Source organism: Zosterops lateralis, assembly GCF_965231275.1.
Source record: "Zosterops lateralis genome assembly, chromosome: 14".
Lineage (NCBI taxonomy): Eukaryota > Metazoa > Chordata > Aves > Passeriformes > Zosteropidae > Zosterops > Zosterops lateralis.
The window spans coordinates 18,678,014-18,700,004 of record NC_139774.1 but is presented as its reverse complement, the minus strand read 5'-3'; the positions used below and the strand labels follow the sequence as shown (position 1 = coordinate 18,700,004).

The following is a 21,991-nucleotide window of genomic DNA, read 5'->3' as shown; positions in this document are numbered from 1 at the left end:
ATTCCCCCTACACCCAGACTAAGCAACTAGGCAGAGCAGCTCTGAGCCAAACACACCAACACCCGTGACACAGGACAGGACAAAAGGGGGGACACAACAGGGACAGAAATATCTGGGCAAGAAGAATGACCCTGAGGACCGAGAGAACTCGCAATGAGATGACCGAGGTAAGACCCATGGGGAGCTGACCAGGCTCAGAGAACCCTGCAGGAAGAAGATGCCAACGGGATCACTGATCCCAAGAAAAGCAGAGATGGATGCCTGAGAATCCTATGGTCAGAATCCTGTACCTGTCTCTGCATTCTGACAAGACCTAATCCACCTGAATGGATCACAGCAGTGCACAGCTGTGGATACAGCTCAGAACAAGACCTGGAAAGGCATCAGCCTGGACACTTGTGAAGAGAGATGGAGTCTGAGGGGCCTCTGAGCTCCCGAGTCAAAGGTTTGATGCCTGGCCTGGTATCAGCACCAGGAATAGGGAGATGTTAAGAACGATGCCTGGGGTCTCCAAAAGACCCCTTGAAGGGTTAAGGCAAAAGACACACAAAACTAAACACACAAAAGACACAGAGTACACAACAGACAAGTGACACAACGTGCCCTGGGACTGCTCTGCCCTGCACACCTCAGCACTGTGAGACCTTCCCTCTATGTGCCCTAAAGCGGTCACATCTTGGACATCCCCATCTCCAAACCTGATTTAAAACCCCCTCCTGGTGACCCCTGACCCCACACCCCACTGTCATCCCCTCTGTGGCTCCCAGCCCTCCACTTATCTCTGGGACATCTGGGGATGCCAATCCATGTCAAAAGCCAAAGAAGGTGCCTCTCCCTCGGGGAAATTCCTGCTGCCACTGGGCTGGTGTCTCTCACTCAGCTACACTAAAGAAAAACAAATGTGACCGTGTGATCTCAGCAGCACATGGGCTAAAAACCAGCAATTCTGCTACTCACCACCTCCTGAGCACACCCAGGGCCTCGGGCCCTGTGCTCCAGCTCTGCTCAGACACCAACATTGCGGGGTGTGCCTGGGTTAAGAGCAGACAAGGTGATGTGGCACTGCTGAAACTTGAGCAGAGCCTCCCTCCTCCTCCCTGACACACCTCAACTCCTCGGCTGTTACCAAAGCCCACCTGGATGGCCCCTTCAAATGGAGAAGGTCAAAGCTTCACCACACAGTCCTGTAATGTTCCCCAAGGGCTCATGAATGAGGCAGACTGGGACAGCAGTCCAGTTGGTGAGAGGGGAGTTCAGTGCAGTGCAAGTGGATTGCCTAAAACACACAATAAAGGAGGCTTAGGGTTGCACCAGCAAGTGAAACTCCAGCAGAAGCAACTGCTTCTGTCCACCCATCACTGCTGACCTCGTCCCCTTCACCTTGACTGCAGAGATCCAGCTTTGCCTCCTAAAAACAAAGACAAAGAGCAGTGCTGTAACATGGCCACCATTTACACTCCCCTGCAAACACAAACAGTGACTGACCTTCTCAGGGGAGCCCCCTCACACAGGATGGGGCACTCTGCCATGGATTTAATCCATCTGCATCTGAAACAAAGTCAGGACAAGAGTCAAAGTGGAGAACTCAACAGCTCCAGACACTTTGTGTCACCCTCTCTCTTTTTACTCCTGAGGGGTCCATCCCACTGGGGCCCTCTCCTCTAAGGTAACTTTAAATTGCCTCCTGGGACTGAAAAGGTTTTTCCCCTTCTCCCAACCACCAGCCCCAACATTCAGCTTTTGGAATACGAGCAGACAAAATCCCTCCTCGACAGAAATGAACGTGTTGGCTCCATGGATTTGGAGACGTTCTCTCAGTGCTGCCATATCCAAACTCCAGCTGTGCACCTCCTCACACTACCTGGGACCACAGAACAGAAAATGTGACTATTCCCCTCCAGAAGAGTCACCCCCAGAGCTCCTCTGCACCCCTGACCCGGCTCCCCCTCAGATCTCCCCCCACTCCAGAGACTGCCCAGAGTGAACCCAGCAAAAGGAAAAGGGACACACTGAGCACAGCACTCACCTCTGGGCCACCTGCCCAAGGGCCAACTCACCCCCTCCCTCTATTCCTTGGCACACCTGGGGCAGCAGCAGCTCCTGCAAAGAAACAAAAAAGGAAAAATTATGCTGAGTTACTATGAAACAGCAACCTCCCTGCTCTGACTGAAGCACAGCACAAGTGAACCTTAATGTTGCACCCATCTACCCTCCTCTGGCATCCTGGGCCAGCACATCTGCCAAAGGGACCACCTAAAATAAAATAAAACAGACCAGTGAATGCTTAGAGTTGCACCAGCAAGTGAAACTCCAGCAGAAGCAACTGCTTCTGTCCACCCATCACTGCTCACTTCGTCCACTTCACCTTGACTGCAGAGATCCAGCCTTCCTTTCTAAAAACAAAGACAAAGAGCAGGGCTGTAACACGGCCACCATTTACACTCCCCTGCAAACACAAACAGTGACTGACCTTCTCAGGGGAGCCCCCTCACCCGGGATGGGGCACTCTGCCATGGATTGAATCCATCTGCACCTGAAACAAAGTCAGGACAAGAGTCAAAGTGCTGCAGGAGAACTCGACAGCTCCAGACACTTTGTGCCAATCCAGGGATACCCTCTACAGCCCAACTACACCCCACATGACAAATTTCAAGTCCTCAGGACTTGTCCCATTCCCCCTACACCCAGACTGAGCAACAAGGCAGAGCAGCTCCAGGCCAAACACACCAACACCCGTGACACAGGACAGGACAAAAGGGGGGACACAACAGGGACAGAAATATCTCAGCAAGAAGAATGACCCTGAGGACCGAGAGAACTCGCAATGAGATGACCGAGGTAAGACCCATGGGGAGCTGACCAGGCTCAGAGAACCCTGCAGGAAGAAGATGCCAACGGGATCACTGATCCCAAGAAATGCAGAGATGGATGCCCGAGAATCCTAAGGTCAGAATCCTGTACCTGTCTCTGCATTCTGACAAGACCTAATCCACCTGAATGGATCACAGCAGTGCACAGCTGTGGATACAGCTCAGAACAAGACCTGGAAAGGCATCAGCCTGGACACTTGTGAAGAGAGACGGATTCTGAGGAGCCTCTGAGCTCCCGAGTCAAGGGTTTGATGCCTGGCCTGGTATCAGCACCAGGAATAGGAAGATGTTAAGAACGATGCCTGGGGTCTCCAAAAGACCCCTTGAAGGGTTAAGGCAAAAGACACACAAAACAAAACACACAAAAGGCACGGAGTGAACAACAGACAAGTGACACGACGTGCCCTGGGGCTGCTCTGCCCTGCACACCTCAGCACTGTGACACCTTCCCTCTATGTGCCCTAAAGGGGTCACATCTTGGACATCTCCATCTCCAAACCTGACCCAAAAATCCATCCTGGTGACCCCTGACCCCACACCCCACTTTCATCCCCTCTGTGGCTTTTAGCCCTTCACTTATCTCTGGGATGTTCAGGGATGAGAATCCACATCAGGTGCCAAGGAAGGCTGTCTCTGCCTCAGGGAAATTCCTGCTGTCACCGGGCTGTTGTCTCCTAGTCAGGTACCATGAAGAAAACCAAACATCCAGGGATGATCTCAGCAGGGCTGTTGGCTGGTCAGTGAGGACATCTCAGTGTGATACAACTGGACCACCTGAAACACACAAACAATAATGGAGGCTTAGAGTTGCACCAGAAACACCACCACCCTGACCACACAAATATATCAATTTTAGGAATTGCAAACAAAAGTCCAGCAAAAAAAAAGCCAACTCTTATTACTCGTAGTCCATTTTCCAAATATAATAAAAATAACCCCATGTCCATTCCCTTCAAAAAACCTCCAAAATACACACCCAGAACCCCCCCAATTTAAAGACCTGCCTCTAACCAAATAAGAACCATAAACCCCACGTCTTTTAAACTATAAATTCATTAAGCTAACACATCAAAACCACAGAATTTTAAATCCTTAGTCCACACTAATACACCAATCCCATCACTGTATACAAAATCAAAACCTATTTTCTATTTCTACTAACAAAACAAGAAAGTCACAACTTTTAACTGCAATAAAACCTAAAAACACCTAATTAGAAGTAAAATTATCCCGTTATAACTAACTCAAAACCCCAAACACTCCAAAACAAGTACTTGAAGTGCCAAAAACCATCAAATAGTTAAAATAACTCCTTCAAAAATGCCTTCTGTACCTTTCAGATTGATTTGGAGAGCAAAGCAAGGAAAGAAAAAGCACACAGCTTGTTTTAAGAGAACAGTGGTCACTCCTCTGCATTCCCTCTCTCCAGTGTATTCAGCTGAGGCACAGACAGACTGCAGCACACAGATCTGATGGCTCTTTGTTAGTTGTTAGTTTTAGGGCAGAGAAGTTCCCTGCACTGATTTTTTTTCCCTTTTTCTCCAGGCTCATTAAACCTGCTGCAGACTGAAAAACCCAGAGAAGCACCGAGAGCTGCACCTGCAGCCACAGGGCCTGGACCTCAGCATTTTATCAATGCTGGAAGAGCTGACAAGAGACCAAAGGAGCTACAACCCACAGCAAGGACATTCTGAATTTACCATCTCGCCACAGAATAACAGAAAGTTTTATTATTTTATGTCATTCACTCTTTATGCTTGTGAGCACTTTGTTAAATAAATAGTTTTTCCGATTTTTCTCCAAAGAAGTTCTTTCCCAAACCAATTTAAAAGAAAGACCATTTTAGTTTACTCTCTAAAAAAAAAAATCCATCCAAAAGTTTCCTCTCAGGTTTACCCGAAACCACAACAACAAACAATTCAATCCATAGAAATAAAAGTAGCACAAATATACTTAAATTAACAGCACCAAAAACAATTATTCCTAACTCAATGAACTCTTAATTCCTCAAAACCATCAAAACAAACAAACCACCTATAAATACACACAAAACCAAAAGATCCATTAGACTACAAACAATATCTCCTAAATTATCCAAAACTATAAAATGTATACTGTAGTCAAGCATGCTAAATAAACAAACCCCTATAACACAATAAAAAATCATTTAATTGTAAATATTAAGAAACCCTAAAAAATTAACTACATCACACCGTCTCAAACCCACTAAAACAAACACTAGATGCTCCCTATGATAAAAGCCACCACTAAATAAATAAAAACCTCCCCTATACCTCACACCACAGCCAATTACACCACTGTAAACCTTAGACAATAAACCCTGGAAAAACACAATATCCCCCCCAAAAACAATTCAACAACAAAACTCAGTTCAAAAATACTCTGACCAATGGGAACTGTGAAACCAAACATGAAATAAATACACAACATATCCCTCATCATACACCGCCTACAAACAGAATAAAGCCACACAATAAATCACTAAAAACCACCAAACAGAACAAAACAGGTCTACCCAACCTGAATCCCTCCATACAACACACAAAACCCCAATAACACATTTCAGAAGTCTCTCAAAAAAGCTACTTAAATTAGTTCTACCTCAAATACAAACAAACCCATCCATAAAGTTACCTTTGCCCAAAAACCAAATTATATATAACAAATAATACCAAAAAAGTCACACAAAACACTACACACCACCTAAGAACACAATATTGAATAAAAATTACATAAAAGTACTATTATTCATTAAAATTCCAAGAGAAAAGAAAACTCCTCCAATTTAAACACAGACAACAACAGAAGAGGAGTTTCTTCAATCAATTTGAACTCCTTTTGTCTCCATAACTCCTTTTTCTTCTGGGAGCACCGGGGAGGGTTTATTAAGATGAAGCCGAAAAGGAAAAAAAAGTCCCCTCTATAAACCCACACTGGCTTACCTTCTGCTGTTGCTCAGTGTAAAGGTTTGATCCCCATCGCCTCCCAAGCAACACTCCAAACCCACGTGCTCCCCATGAACCACAGCCGGGACCTCAGCGTGAGCTCCTCACTCCCCACGGCTGGATACCAAAATGAGCTGGGGCTTCCCTCTTAACCTGGAACCGCCCCATCATTATCCATCACAGCTCCACCTGGGGCTGCTCTCTCCCCTCCCCATCCTGTGGCATCTCTCACCTGCAGCTGCTGCCACTCCGAGGGTGAGGACAGAGAGGACTTGCTGTTCATTCCCGGGACGGTTCATTGTCTGCACCTGACACGATGGGGCACCGGGCTTCCCTTGCTGTGGATAAAGACTCCTCTTCTCCTGCAGGTGCCCGAGGCTGAAACGGGGATTCCTCCTCCTAAATTCTGTACGTGTGAAGTACATAATTCCCAAGGAAATTCCTCAGCAATCGTTACCCTTCATTTACAAATATTCCTTTGGAATCACTCCTGACTTGTCTTTCTGTGGAAGCGTTTCAAACGTTCATTGGAGAGTTCAGGAGCCGAGTTGGCTTGTTTATGACTTGGCTGACAAGCCCAGACAAAACCCAAACCCGGCCCTGCCCGGCCCCGCCCTCGGCTCTGCCCGACCCCGCCCCCGGCCCTGCCCGGCCCCGCCCCCCGCCCCGCCCCAGCCCCAGATGGACGCGGGGCCATCACCCGCGGCCCCGCCCTTCTCCCTGGGCCGGCCCCGCCCCTCACAGCTCAGCCGAGCCGGGTCCGAGGGGAGGGGAAAGATTCTGGTACAATTTCAAAACGCAGTGGGAAAAATAAATCTATGGAACAGCTCATTTCCTCTCCCAGATTGGCTTCTGTGTGATCGCCTGTGACTCCAACTGCTCCGATGGGATTTTCAGCCTGTGGAGCTGCAATGACCTGCCAGAGTCTGAGCACCACAGGAAATAATGGGAGAACTCCCTGGATCAGACAGTGGAGCCCCTCAGTATTGTCCCCAAGGCCCAGCAGTGCCCAGCACCTCTGACTGGAATTTGAGGGGTTCCAGCACAGCCCCCGGCACATCCCCCTGCTTCTCCAAGCCCCATTTAACCAGAATGATTTTTTGGGGGTAGAAGCACCCAAAGCCAGTTCATTCACCCAAGGAACTGACCTTAATCACTTTTGGGGGATCTCTCTTTTCTTCCTCACCAAACTCCCACTGTCAAAACCCACCCTGAGGCTCAGCTCCCCATTCCCTCAGTCTCTCCAAGGAACTCGGCTTGGATTTCCCAATCCAACAAGGCAGAAATTATATCCTAATTTGCAGTAAGTGCTTAAGAAATAATTGAAAGACATGAAAGGAATGAAGAGAAATTGAACAAGAGCTGCCAGCTCCAAGGGCCATCCAAGGGTTGCTAAAACCCCTTACCAATAATTTTAATTAACCAACTCAGAGCAATTAACACCACACTGAGAGAGTATGATTCTTTTCAATTGAGTCATAGATTAATATTGCAGAATGTAAAAACCTTTCTAAACCCAGAAACTCTTTTAAGAGATATACAGGGCACAGCTGCAGACAGAGTCTGGTGACTCAGGGGAAAAACCCCAAAGTTTTCAGTCTTTAGCATCTTCCACAATGTCACCGTTGACAGCAAACATGGCTTCAGCCTCAGCAAGACAGACTCAGAGATTTTGCACATCCTGGTCTCGCCTCAGGCTTTCAGCAGGTCCAGTCTGCAAGGAGAGAGAAGAAAATGGGTCAGAATGGACAGCCTACCTCCAGAAAACCAGCATCATCCATAAAGCATTAACTAGAGCTGGAAGAATTTCCCCAAAGGTCCATTTCCCTGCAGACTGAGGGCTCCAGGTTGAAGCACAGGCTGCACCTGCCAAGGGCAGACTTTGGGAACCCCAGAAGTAAAAGCTGCTCGATATTTCAATACAAATTGACAGCAAAAACATTAAGTCCATTTGCACAAAAGGCAGAAGAGACGTGACTCAAAGTTAAGTCAAGATCTGGAGAAGTGAATCACAACTAACTAGAAACAACCTGTCAAATTATTGAGACACAAATGGGAACCTGATGCTGTGCTGGATAAACACAAAATGCTAATCACCATGAAAATTGAAGGAAAAGTTGCTGAAGATTTTCCATAACACAAGACAACAATTACATGAAGCAGTCCAGTATGTGTTACAATGCACTGAAATGCTCTGGGTGAAATCATCTGTTCCGCAGAAACTGCTGAAGCTTATTAAGATTTCACAGAGATGATTTAAAAAAAATGATATCAGTTTAAATCTCACCCTTTGCAGCACCTCTTGCAAGACAGCTCAACTTTCAAGAGTTAATGGTTCCTCATGAATAAGAGCTTGCTTTTCCAGGGTTCCTAGAATAGAGCCCAGATGCCACCGTTGAGATCCTGAAGCCAAAAATACAAATACAGCACTCCTTCAGAACCCTGAGGGACAGCCATGGATTCTGGGGCTACAGGAAACAGTGAAAAATGGCACCAAGAACAGTGCAGTGCTGGCTGGGACAAGCAGCATTACTTTCTCTGAGAAAATGCCATTCTGCAGCCAGTTCAGTGCTTTAGAGGATTTTACTGCCATAGAAAAAAAAAAAAAAAAAAAAAAAAAAAAAAAAAAAAAAAAAAAAAGTATTATAGCTGGGGAATGAAGGAAAAAATCCCCAAACCACTGTCCAGAGTACGAGGGTGAGCATCCACAACAGCACAGCAAAATAAATGAGAACTTCAGAAAATAACAGAGACATTAAATCCAGTTCAGATGAACGACCATCCTCCATTAGAACAATGCACTCACCAAAGAACTCTGGCATGGAGCCTTAATTCAGGATCAGTTACTGAAGAATATCTGAAGACCACTTTTAAGTGCTGTACACCAAACTAAACCCAACTCCACTTCCATTTTCTAGACAGATCCTCAGACAGCTGAGTGAGAGGCTCAAGCACACACTCAGTTGTCAGATTTGCCTTTGCCCACCTCAGCAAGGACAGAGCAGACGTGGCCAGTGCAGGTCAGACCCACCCCAAGCCCTGCCTGAGCCCCTCTGGCCCCCCTTCCCCCTGCTAAGGCTGACCCCAACAGGCTCCAGCCAGGCCCTTTAGGAGTTTGCTTTGTGCACTCTCCTGATCAAATAGGAGGGAACCCATCTGTGCCCTGGGCTCGGTGAGATTTTCCTGGACAAAATGCAATTTCTCATACAAAAGGCAGTTTTGTTTGTTTTTTTTCCAGGATTTGCCTTACACAGGTGATGTTCCTCACAACTCAGCACTACGATGCCAACAGCAGCAATACAGAAAACCCCTCTGGGACAGAGCAGCAGAAAAACCCACCTCCAGACTCACCAGAGAGATGACAGGAGCGCCCTCCCTGCGATGCCAAGTGGAGCTGGCAGGGTGACCCATGGACATTCTTCGTTCACCTTTCAACAGAGTCAATACGGAAACAGAACAAATCTCTCTCGGTGTCGAGATGCCTTCAGGTGCACCTGGAGATGCTCTGGGGTGTCCTGCAGCAGCCAGAGCAGAACAGGGTTTCTACTGTACTGTAAGTGAGAAATGCAATTGAATCAGAAGAAAATAAAAGGAAGCACCTCTCCCTGTGCTTTTTATATTTAAAAAAATCATGCATTAGAATTTTTTTAAGCATTCATTCTTGCTTTACACTGTGTAAATTACGAGCAATCAACTTCCAGCCTGAAATTGCAACAGCCCCTCAGGCTGACTGACCTCAGCCAGAACACCAGAATCACTGAACTGTGGAAGGGAAAGCTCATCCCATTCCAGCCCCACCCAGGGCACGGACACCTTCCACCAGATCCAGGGGCAGCCACAGCTTCTCTGGGGAACCTGTGCCAGGGTCCCGCCGCCCTCACAGGCAACAATTCCTTCCTGATATTTAATCTAAACCGGTCTCTGAGGCATAAACTGAAAAATCACAACTAATCCTTTATAGTAAATTAAAGACCATATACATTATGTATATTAGTATAAAATAGTATATAGTATAGTATATAGTATATAATATAGTATATTAGAATACATTCCAAGTAGTATTTTAAAATATATATTTATTATTATATATTACATATATATAATATATATAATATATATTATTATATATATTAATATATTTAGTAACACTGTGCTTATTACTTTTTTGCATATATTTAAACATTACAAATAAGAAACCTTCAAATAATCAGAGAATGAACTAGAAGAACTAACCTAAACAAAAGAATAACAGCATTAAGAACACAAATAAAGAAATGAACACAGACTCTAAAATAATACGTTCTCTTAAAATTGTGCCAAAAAAGCCAAAGCACACATGAGAAAGATAAAGGTGAAAAAATGAATAAAACAAGACCCCCCCCCCACGGCCTGGAGACAACCACCACTAAAAACTGAGCTTGCCCAGAAAAGCATAAAGTAATTACTATTCCAAACGAAAATAACCAAGATCAAAAAATAAATATGTATGAAGAAAGTCTGTAAGACATTATGCATATGTAAAACCACAGAAAATAAGAAAGGGGGCAAATCCGGCCCGGAACTGCCCGTGGCTCGTTCGGTTCGGCTGAGGGGGGCGACGTTCGGGGACACTCGGCTGGGTTCGGCTGTTCGGCGATTTCCGTCAGCCGTTCGCTATTCTCGGCTGTTCGGGGAACCTCGGCTACTCTCGGCTGTTCGGGGAAACTCGGTGATTTCCGTCAGCCGTCGGCTCTTCTCGGCTGTTCGGCAACACTCGGCGATTTTCGTAACTCCCCGGCTCTTTCCAAATGCTAAGATCATTACGTCACTTTCGCCCCTCCCCGCCGCCATCTTTAGAAGGTCGAGCACTGTGAGCCGCGCCGCCATCTTGGTTGTGGCATGCGTAAGGAACTCATCGGTGTCTAAAACAGCCGCCTGACTAAATTCACTAAGCCGAACCCGGCTGCGGTGCGGCTGAACCCACAGCCCGTGTCCCTACACCTGGAAAGGCCACAGAAAATTGCTACAGGGCGGCGCCGTTGTCGGGATTTTTATGCAGGCTGTCAGATAAACACACATTAGGTCCTCTCCCTATCCCGCTCTTTTGGTCGCCATCTTTAGAAGGTCAAGCGCCGCCATCTTGGTTGTGGCATGCCCCCCGAATGTCCCCCTCGGCTGCTCGCACAGGCCCCTGACCACATCGCCTGCCCAAATACTTCCGTAGCGCTGCTCAGCCCCCATCCCGTGTCCGCACACCGGCGTACGCCGCGGAAAAATCGCTCCGGGGCGGCTCCGTGGTCCAGGTGGCACGCAGGGAGCCGGCTGCCACGTGTCCGGGGTCTTTGAACTTTTTTCTCGCCTTTTTGGCCGTGATCTTTCGGCGCTCGGGCGCCACGATTGCCCGTGAGCTCACAGCCCGGGGCTGCTACGGCGGAGAACTGCAGTACCGATTTTTATCCACGAGATGGCAGCATTGCCTTACAGATCACAGCCCGATGCCAGGCAGGGGGAGCTGCAGTACCGCTCTGTGTCCACACCGTGGCAGCGCTGCCGCACGGAGCGGAGGCAGAAAAGAACGTGGCCAAAATTCCATTCCAAACATCCCCGAAAATAAAGGCCCCAAAAGACCCACAACCGCAACAACTACGAGAATCCCACCATATACTAAGCCAAAACCAAAAACGTCTTCATTTTAGGCTATATTTAAATATTCTTTCTATTTCTTATTATGATATTTCAATTATATCATGTATTTAACTACTATAATTTACCTATTTATATTACCTACATATTTCTATTATTATAATTTACCTATTATATCATGCACATTATATTAGGTATACATAACATATTATAATATATGGTACATGTAATAATATATAGTGTATCTATTGATATTATCTTTCATATTTTATAGTTCTCTTGTAACTTATATTTTCCTCTTTTTTTTTGTATTTGTGGTTTTTTTTTTTTTACTTACTTCTTGATATTTTAAACAATATTTTAAACAATATGAATTGATTAACCTAAGACACCACAACCACAGTTAATTAGAATTGAATGACCCTGGTTTTCTAAGGGGTAAATATTTAATCTTTATTAAAATAATAAAAATAAATAATAATAAAAATGATTTTAAAATATTAATATAAAATAATAAAATAATTTCCCCATTCTGCCTGCTTTTTGAGGGGGGTTGTTTGCAGGGGGCTTTGTTTTGGGTTTTTTTTTTGTTTGCTTAGCTTTAGATTTCTTGGCTAATAAACAAGGCAGTTCAGAGAGTTACAAATTAAAATGTCTACTTAGTTTTATTGCTGTCTCTGAAATACACCTTGACATCAAGTTACTGCTGGCAATACTGTGCATGGGGAAAATGAGACCTAAAAGAAAAAAAGGCACCACAGTGTTCACAGCTTTCTCCATTCAGGTTTTAATTCAGCAGAAAATACAGAGGTTTTTCACTAACTGCACTCTCAGTTATATCCAGACCTCCAATGGACATGGAGGTCATTTTTCAACTTCTTTCTTACCAACAGCCAAACTTCCACCTACACAGGGTAAGAAAGAGTATGGAAAAAAAAAATTTAAAAAAAAAAAAAAAACAACCACAAAAAACCCCCCCAAAAAACAAAACAAAACGAAAAAACAAACAACAAAAAAAATTAAAATACATAGAGGGAGAAATACAATAAACAAGTTAATGGTTTCTGTGTAGAAATCCACCAGAAGGGTGGTCAGTGTTCAGAGAATGGGAGTCTCCTGGAAAACAGAGAATGCTTGATCTTTATTCATGCTATCCTGTATCCTATTTCTATTAAAGCGTGGCACAAATGAATTTAGTGTTCTTTGATGTCAGTCTTTTCCTGGTTTTTCTCTCCTTTAGGGTCCAACTTCCACGTACTCCAGGTAAGAAATAGTATTTAAAAAAGGAACAAAGAAAACATGAAAAAATAAAAAATAAAAAAAATTGAATAAAATTAATAAAAAGTTCTTAAAAATTAAAAATACAATAAAAACATGGAAATAAAAATCTAAAAAAAAATCTAAAAGTAATATTAAAAAAAGTTAAAAATAAAAAATAAATATAAAATCTTTTCAAGAACACAAAACAACAGCTGGACTAGGATGAGGCCTCCCAGGGGCTTTGCTTCCTACTGGCTCCATCCTTTTCTGCCAACTACCTGCAACAGGAAAAACAACAGGGATAAAGTTTCAAACAGGATGTCCTTGGTTGAGGCACTTCAAAATAAGATTTTTTAACAAAAAAGTTGGACAAAAAAGAGAGTCTCAAAATCAAGAAGTAAGTCTCACAGCTATTAAAAAAAAAAAAAAAAAAAAGAAAGAAAAAGAAAAACGTGTCTCTGGTATGTATAACTTGCCAGTCTCTCATGTTTTCAGTCCTTACCATTGATTTTTACCAAGGAGAACTTGACAATTCCAGACACTTTGTGTCAATCTAGGAATACCCTCTACAGCCCAACTACACCCCACATGACAAATTTCAAGTCCCCAGGACTTGTCCCATTCCCCCTACACCCAGACTGAGCAACAAGGCAGAGCAGCTCCAGGCCAAACACACCAACACCCGTGACACAGGACAGGACAAAAGGGGGGACACAACAGGGACAGAAATATCTCGGCAAGAAAAATGACCCTGAGGACCGAGAGAACTCGCAATGAGATGACCGAGGTAAGACCCATGGGGAGCTGACCAGGCTCAGAGAACCCTGCAGGAAGAAGATGCCAATGGGATCACTGATCCCAAGAAATGCAGAGACGGATGCCTGAGAATCCTACGGTCAGAATCCTCCACTCAACTGTGCACTTTTAGAAGACCTAATCTGCCTGAATGGATGGTGGCAATGCACAGCTGTTGATACAGCTCAGAACAAGACCTGGAAAGGAACCAGTCTGGAAGGTTGTGAAGAGAGATGGATTCTGATGTGTGTCTGAGCACCTGAGTCAAAGTTCAATGATATCAGTGCCTGTCCAAGGAACAGGGAGATATTAAGAACGATGCCTGGGGTCTCCAAAAGACCCCTTGAAGGGTTAAGGCAAAAGACACACAAAACAAAACACACAACAGACACAGAGTGCATAACAGACAAGTGACACGACGTGCCCTGGGACTGCTCTGCCCTGCACACCTCAGCACTGTGAGACCTTCCCTTCACGTGCCCTAAAGGGGTCACAGCTTGGACATCCCCACCTCCAAACCTGACCCAAAAATCCCTCCCAGTGACTCCCAACCCATACCCCACTTTCACCCCCTCTGTGGCTTTTAGCCCTTCACTTATCACTGGGATTTCCAGGGATGAGAATCCACATCAGGGGCCAAGGAAGGCTGTCTCTGCCTCAGGGAAATTCCTGCTGTCTCTCATTCAGGTGCCGTAAAGAAAACCAAACATCCACGGATGATCTCAGCAGGGCTGTTGGGTGAGAGGATCTCAGTGTGCGACAAGTGACCACCTGAAACACACAAACAATAAGGGATGCTCAGAGTTGCACCAGAAACACCACTGCCCTGACCACACAAATATATCCATTTCAGAAAACAAAACACAAACAAAAGTCCATTAAAAAAAAGGCCAACTCTTATAACTCCTAGTCCATTTTCCAAATATAATAAAAATAACCCCATCTCCATTCTCCTCAAAAAACCTCTGAAATATACACCCAGAACACCCCCAACTGAAATACCTGCCTCTAACCACATAAAAAGTAGAAAACCTATATTCCTTGACCTATAGAAATTTATTAACCTAGTACGTCAAAACCACAGACTTTTAAATCCTTAGTCCACACATGTAGACCATATACACCAATCCCATCACTACATACCAAATCAAAGCCTATTATCTATTACTAACAGAACAAAAAAAGCCTCTACCTTTAACTGCAATAAAACTTCTAATTAAAAATAAAATAATTTCATTATAACTAAGCAAAAACTTCAAACAAACTTCCTCCAAAATAAATAATTTAAACACCAAAAACCCTCAAAAATTCAAAATAACTACTTCAAAAACGCCTTCAGTACCTTTCAGACTGATTTTGAGAGCAAAGCAAGGAAAGAAAAAGCATGCAGCCTGTTTTAAGAAAACAGTGTTCACTCCTGTGCATTCCCTGTCCAGTGTGTTCAGCCCAAGCACAGACAGACTGCAGCACACAGATCTCCTTTGCTCTTAGTTAGTTTTAGGGCAGAGAAGTTCCCTGCACTGAATATTTCCCCTTTTTCTTTGGGTTCATTAAACCTGCTGCAGACTGAAAAACCCAGAGAAGCACCGAGAGGTGCACCTGCAGCCACGGGGCCTGGACCTCAGCATTTTATCAACACCAGAACAGCGGATAAGAGACCAAAGGAGATGAGCTACAGCCACAGCAAGGACTTGCTGAATTTACCATCTCCCTTCAGGAAAACAAAGTGTTTTATTATTTTTTGTTATTTATTCTTTATGCTTATGACCACTTTGTTTGTTAAATAAATAGTTTTTTCCATTTCTTCCTAAAGAAATTCTTTCACAAACCAATTTAAAAGAGAGACCATTTTGGTTTACTCTCTAAAAAAAACCCTATTCAAAAGTTTCCTCTCAGGTTTACCCTAAACCACAACAACAAACAAATCAATCCACAAGAATAAAAACAGCACAAATATACTTCAATTAACAGTACCAAAACCAATTATTCCTAACTCAATGAACCCATAATACCTCAGAACCACCAAAACAAACAGACCACCTATAAATACACACAAAACCAAAAGATCCATTTGGCTACAAACAATATCCCCTAAATTATCCAAAACTATAAAACATACACTGTAGTCAAGCATGCTAAATAAACAAATCCCATAAAACAATAATCTAATTATAAATATTAAGAAACCCTAAAAAATTAACTACATCACACTGACTCAAACCCACTAAAACAAACACAACACCATTGCCATGATTAAAGCCACCGCTAAATAAATAAAAACCTCCCCTATACCTCACACCACAGCCAATTACACCACTGTAAACCTTAGAAAACAAACTCTTGAAAAACACAATATCCCCCAAAAACAACTCAGTAACAAAACTCAGTTCAAAAATACTCTGACCATGTGAGCTATGAAACCAAACATGAAATAAATACACCACATATCCGTCATCACACCACCTACAAAGAGAATAAAGCTACACAATAAATCATTAAAAACCACCAAACAGAAAAAAAACCAGCTCTACCCAACCTGAATCCCTCCATACAACACACAAAACCCCAATAACACATTTCAGAAGTCTCTTTAAAAAAGCTACTTAAATTAGTTCTACCTCAAATACAAACAAACTCACACATGAGGTTACCTTCACTCAAAACCCAAATTACTCACAATAAATAATACCAAAAAAGACAGACAAAACACGACACACCACCTAAGAACCTCATATTGAAAAGAAGCCACATAGAAGGGCCACTATTAATTAAAATGTCAGCTGAAAAGAAAATCTCGCCACTTTAAACACGGATAACAACAGAAAAAAGGAGTTTCTTCCATCAATTTGAACTCCTTTTGTCTCCATAACTCCTTTTTCTTCTGGGAGCACCGGGGAGGAATTGGTGAGACGAAGTTGAAAAGGAAAAAAGTCCCCCCAATAAACCCGCACTGGGTTATTTACCTGTTTGGCACAAAGGTTTGTCCCTCGGCGCTTCCGGAGGAAATGCTCCAAATCCAAATGCTCTTGTAGTCTCCCCATGAATCACACCCAGAACCTCAGGATAAATTCCTCACTCCTCACAGCTCCATACTCAACTGAGCTGAGGCTCCCCTTTTAAACAGCCCCCGGCTGGAACCGCCCCATCATTATCCATCACAGCCCCACCTGTGCCTGCTCTGTCCCCCCTCACTGTTCCCAGCTCACACCCGGGGCTGCTCTCTCCCCTCCCCATCCTGTGGCATCTCTCACCTGCAGCTGCTGCCACTCCGAGGCTGAGGGCAGAGGGGACTTGCTGTTCATTCCCGGGACGGTTCATTGTCTGCACCTGACACGATGGGGCACCGGGCTTCCCTTGCTGTGGATAAGGACCCCTCTTCTCCTGCAGGTGCCCGAGGCTGGAACGGGGATTCCACCCCCGAAAGTCCGTATGCATGAGGTTCATAATTCCCAAGGAAATTCCCCAGAAATCGTTACCCTTCATTTACAAACATTCCTTTGGAATCACTCTTAACTTGTCCTTCTGTGGAAGCATTTTAAACATTCATTGGAGAGTTCAGGAGCCGAGTTGGCTTGTTTATGACTTGGCTGACAAGCCCAGACAAAACCCAAACACCGAGAACCCCGGCCCTGCCCGACCCCGCCCCCGCCCCGAGCCCGCCCAGCGCCCGCCCTGCCCGAGATGGGGGCGGGACCATCGCCCGCGGCCCCGCCCTTCTCCCTGGGCCGGCCCCGCCCCTCACAGCTCAGCCGAGCCGGGTCCGAGGGGAGAGGAGAGATCCTGGTATCATTTCAAAACGCATTGGGAAAAATAAAGATACCGATTACATGAAGCAGTCCAGTATGTGTTACAATGTTCTGAAATGCTCTGGGTGAAATCATCTGTTCCGCAGAAACTGTTTAAGCATATTAAGGTTTCACAGAGATGATTACAAAAAAAAGATATCTCACCCTTTGCAGCACCTCTTGCAAGACAGCTCGACTGTCAAGAGTTAATGGGTCCTCACGAATAAGAACTTGCTTTTCCAGGGTTCCTAGAATACAGCCCAGATGCCACAGTTTAGATCCTGAAGCGAAAAATCCAAATACAGCACTCCTTCAGAACCCTGAGGGACAGCCACGGATTCTGGGGCTACAGGAAACAGTGAAAAATTGCACCAAGAACAGTGCAGTGCTGGCTGGGAGAAGCAGCATTACTTTGTCCGATAAAATGCCATTATGCAGCCAGTTTAGTGCTTTAGAGAATTTTACTGCCATGGGGAAAAAAACAGGGAAAAAAAAATTGAACCAAAAATAGTGCATTGAAACAAGCAAAATTGTGAAAAGATGCAATAAATATGAAAAACATAGTTACTTCTAATAAAAGCAAAAAATAACAAAAAATGCAAAAAACGCGGTTTTATTTCTGATCCTTTAAACGCTGCTTTAAATCCAGAAACTACAGAAGCGCTTCTCGCTGGCCCCTGCTAGCTACAGCCGGTCCTCCTGCACCGCACCAGGCCCCGCACCAGGCCTCCGGCCGCCCTGGGTACGGCTGGCGCCACTGCCCCAGGACACCGCCGGCCCCCAGACACTGGCGCAGGCGGACGCGGGAGTCGCGTCCGTGCTCACCCTCGCTCCCCGGGCCGGCAGCTGCGGACATCCCGTCCCGGCGCAGCGGCGCTCCTCCCGCCCTCCCTCCCGGCCGACCGACCGCGCAGCTCCAAACGCCGCTCCCCGTCTCCTCAGGCTGCTATTTATGCCCCAGGGCCGGCCAGCTCAGCCAATCACAAGCGGACGCAGCGCCGGCCCCGCCAATCCCTGTTGAGGAAGCGCCGGCCAGGTGAGCCCAACCAATCACAAGCGGAGGCAGCGCCGGCCCCGCCAATCCCAGCTCGGCTCCGCGAGCCCCCCCCTGCTGTCCCCTCACGGCCCCGCTCCCGCCAGGGCCGGCGGATCGGGGCCGGGGGGTTCGGGGCCCGGGCTGAGGGCAGGGCGGCGTTGCGGTCGCGATCGGGACCGGGAGCGCTGCGGGCGGCAGGAGCCGCTCCTGCTCCGCCCGCAGCCGGCGCTGCGCCGGCGTCCTGCCGGGGCTCCGGGCACGAGAGGACGGCGACGGCGATTTCCCTGGTGCCGGCAGGGCCGGGCCGGGCCGCGGGGAACCCCCGTGCCGGCCCCGGGACCCCCCCAAATCCTGCCGCTCCCCGTGGTGCCAGGGAATCTGTTTCCAGCATAGGCAGAAAAATCTTTACGAGAAACCTCAAAACTCGGGGACACGGGGTCTGACGGGAGAGCGGAGATTCTGGTATAATTTCAAAACGCATTGCGAAAAATAAATCTATGGAACAGCTCATTTCCTCTCTATGGGAACCTCAGAAGTAAAAGCTGCTCGGCTAATTCCATAAAGCATTCCAAAATCAGGGTCCTGGGGAGCGACGTTCGGGGCAACTCGGCTGGCTTCGGCTCTTCGGGGAAACTCGGCGCTTTCCCTCAGCCGTCGGCTCTTCTCGGCTGTTCGGCAACACTCGGTCGTTCTCGTCACCCCCCCGGCTCTTTTCGGTTGCGAGAAGCATTACGTCACTTTCGCCCCTCCCTGCCGCCATCTTAGTTGTGGCTGAAGCCAATTCTGGTCGAGACGCCATCTTGGTTGTGGCACCCCCTTAAGGCCCCCGTCGGTGTTTAACATAGACGCCTGACTAAATCCACTAACCTTAACCCGGCTGCTGCGCGGCTGAATCCACAGCCCGTGTCCCTACATCTGAAGAAAGCACAGAAAATTTCCCCCGGGCGGCGCCGTGGTCGGGGTTTTGTGCAGGCAGTCAACTAGACACACATAGGGGCCTCTCATTTTCCCGCCCTTTTCGCCGTTATCTTTAGAAGGTCAAGCGCCCCGAGCCGCGCCGCCATCTTGGTTGTGGCACCCCCCCCAAATGTCCCCCTCGGCTGCTCGCACAGGCCCCTGACCACATCGCCTGCCCGAACACTGCCGTGGCGCCGCTCAGCCCCCATCCCGTGCCCGCGCACCTGCGTACGCCGCGGAAAAATCGCTCCCGGGCGTCTCCGTGGTCCAGGTCGCGCGCAGGGAGCCGGCTGCCACGCGCCCGGGGTCCTCGCATTTTTTCCCACCTTTTTGGCCGTGAACGTTCGGCGCTCGGGCGGCAGCACTGCCCGTGAGCTCACAGCTCGGGGCTGCTGCGGGCCCGCGGGGACGGGCACGGCGGAGCGTTGCAGTATCGCTTTTTATCCACAGGATGGCAGCATTGCCTTACAGATCATAGCCCGGGGCTGCTATACGCCTCGGGTGTGGAGAGCTGCAGTACCGCTCTGTGTCCACACGGTGGCAGCGCCGCCGTAGGGAGCGGAGACAGAAAAGAACGTGGCCAAAATTCCCCTTCCAAACATCCCCGAAAATAAAGGCCCCAAAAGACCCCCAACCACAACAACTACGAGAACCCCGCCATCAACCAAGCCAAAACCAAAAAAGCCTTCATTTTAGGCTATATTTAAATATTTCTTCTATTTCTTATTTTGATATTTCTATTAATCATTACAATTTATCTATGATATGTACATTATAGTAGGTATATTTTACATATTATAATATAGGGAACATGTAAAAATATAGAGTGGATTTATTGATATTACTTTTCATATTTTATAGTTCTCTTTTTCTTGCTTATATATATATATATATATATTTTTTTGTGTGTGTTTTCTTCTTGATATTTTAAACTTATGTATTCATTAACCTAACAGATCAGAACCACAGTTAATTAGAATTGAATGACCGTGGTTTTCTAAGGGGTAAATATTTAATCTTTATTAAAATATTATGGGCACATTTTCTCTTTCTGCGTGCTTTGGGGGAGGGGGGGGTTGTTTGTGGGGGGGTTTTTTTTTTGTTTTTTTTGGTTTTTTTTTTTCTGAATTTTGGATTTCTTGGCTAATAAACAAGGGGGTTCGGAGAGTTACAAAATAAAATGTCCGCACAGTTTTATCGCTGCCTCTGAAATACACCTCGGCATTGACTCACTGCTGGCAATACTGTGCACGGGGAGAAGGAGACCTGTTTAGGGTTTGAAAGGAAAAGAAAGGCACCACGGTGTTCACAGCCTTCTCCGTTCAGGTTTTTTAATTCAGCAGAAAATACAGAGGAGTTTTGCTAACTGCGCTCTTGATTATATCCAGACGTCCAGCGGAGAGGGAGGTCATTTCTCAACTCCTTCCTTGCCCACAGCCAATTTTCCACGTGCTCAGGGGAAAAAAAGAGTAGGATAAAAAAAAACGGAATAAAGAAAACATGAAAAAAAAATTAATATAAAACAAATAAAATAAAAGTTGAAAAAAAAACCTCAAAAGACTAAAAAAGAAATAAAATTTAAAATAAATTAAAAATATAATAAATTGTTTAAAATAAAAAATATCATGAAAGTAAAATCTAAAATATCCATAAATTGAAAAATGAAAAAATTGAGTAATTAGGATTTTAAATAGTAATAAAGAAAAATAAAAACTAAAAAGTAAATAACAGAACAAAAATATAAAAATAAAAGAAATAAACCCAAATCATTTTAAAAATACAAAACAAAAAAAAACCCCATGAAAACATTAACCACAATACAATATTTAACATAAAAAATACAAAAATCAAAAAGTAAAAAGGAAAATAATAATTAAAATAAAATATGAAACTAAATAAACACAGCTTTCCCCTTTATGCCACTGACTACCACAGCTCTGGGAGCATCCTGGATTATGCAGGGATAGGGAAAACAAACCCAGTGCCTCCCAGAAAATAAGGTTTTCTAGACAAATCCCAGTTTTGCTTGGAAACAAATTCTGTTTTATCGGGAAGTTCACTTTGGATGAACATCCACATGTGCCAAGGCAGGAAAGAACCACCCCCTTGTGTCCAAGGAACAGCAACTAGGCCAGGATTTAAGTTTTAATGGAACTTATATAATAAAAAACGCACCTAATTGAACTTCACAAAGAGACGAATCACGGCAATTAAACACTTAACGAGTTTTCCTGGGAATTCCCAGAATTCTGCGGATACGGCGCTGAACAATTCCGGATTTACCAACATTAATTGGGTAAATTTCCTTGGAAATGTCCCCTAAGAAGTAGCAAAATTCCAACTTGGATGGAAAATAGGAAAAAATAAATGCTGCCTTACTAAAATCAGAGAGAGGCTAAACATCAAATAAAAGGAAGGAATAATATCTAACTCCCAGCTTGCCTGCAAAACAAGCCCGGAAATTTCTAACGCTGAAAACTTTTGGAACGGTCAGGAAGTCGGTGGAAGCCCATGGAATGAGGATTTCAAATCTGCTTCCTCTGCTCTGATTTTCAAGGGAAGAGGGAGTTAAACATGCCTGTTTACTCCTATTCGAAAAAGGATCTCTCATTTATGGGAGTAACAATCCAAAGGAACTCCAATTTTACTTGGATTTGACAGCTGAAACTCTCAGCAGAGTTGCGAAGTTTCAGCGGAACA

The 21,991-nt window shown here is 45.4% G+C and overlaps 2 long non-coding RNA genes across 2 annotated transcripts in view; both read right to left on the bottom strand.

Moving 5' to 3' along the window:
* Window positions 1-797: 797 nt before the first annotated feature.
* LOC310915285 lies at window positions 798-1,462 on the bottom strand. The gene is made up of 3 exons (XR_014591158.1): window positions 1,367-1,462; window positions 1,137-1,276; window positions 798-885 (listed from the first exon to the last, which is right to left on the bottom strand). It is a non-coding gene; the product is annotated as an uncharacterized lncRNA (long non-coding RNA).
* Window positions 1,463-12,623: 11,161 nt separating this feature from the next.
* The window catches only part of LOC310914926, a 31,370-nt gene continuing 22,002 nt past the window's right edge, over window positions 12,624-21,991 (bottom strand). Inside the window, exon 3 of the long non-coding RNA XR_014591127.1 lies at window positions 12,624-12,992. This is a non-coding gene — a long non-coding RNA (uncharacterized lncRNA). The remainder of the gene's footprint in view (window positions 12,993-21,991) is intronic.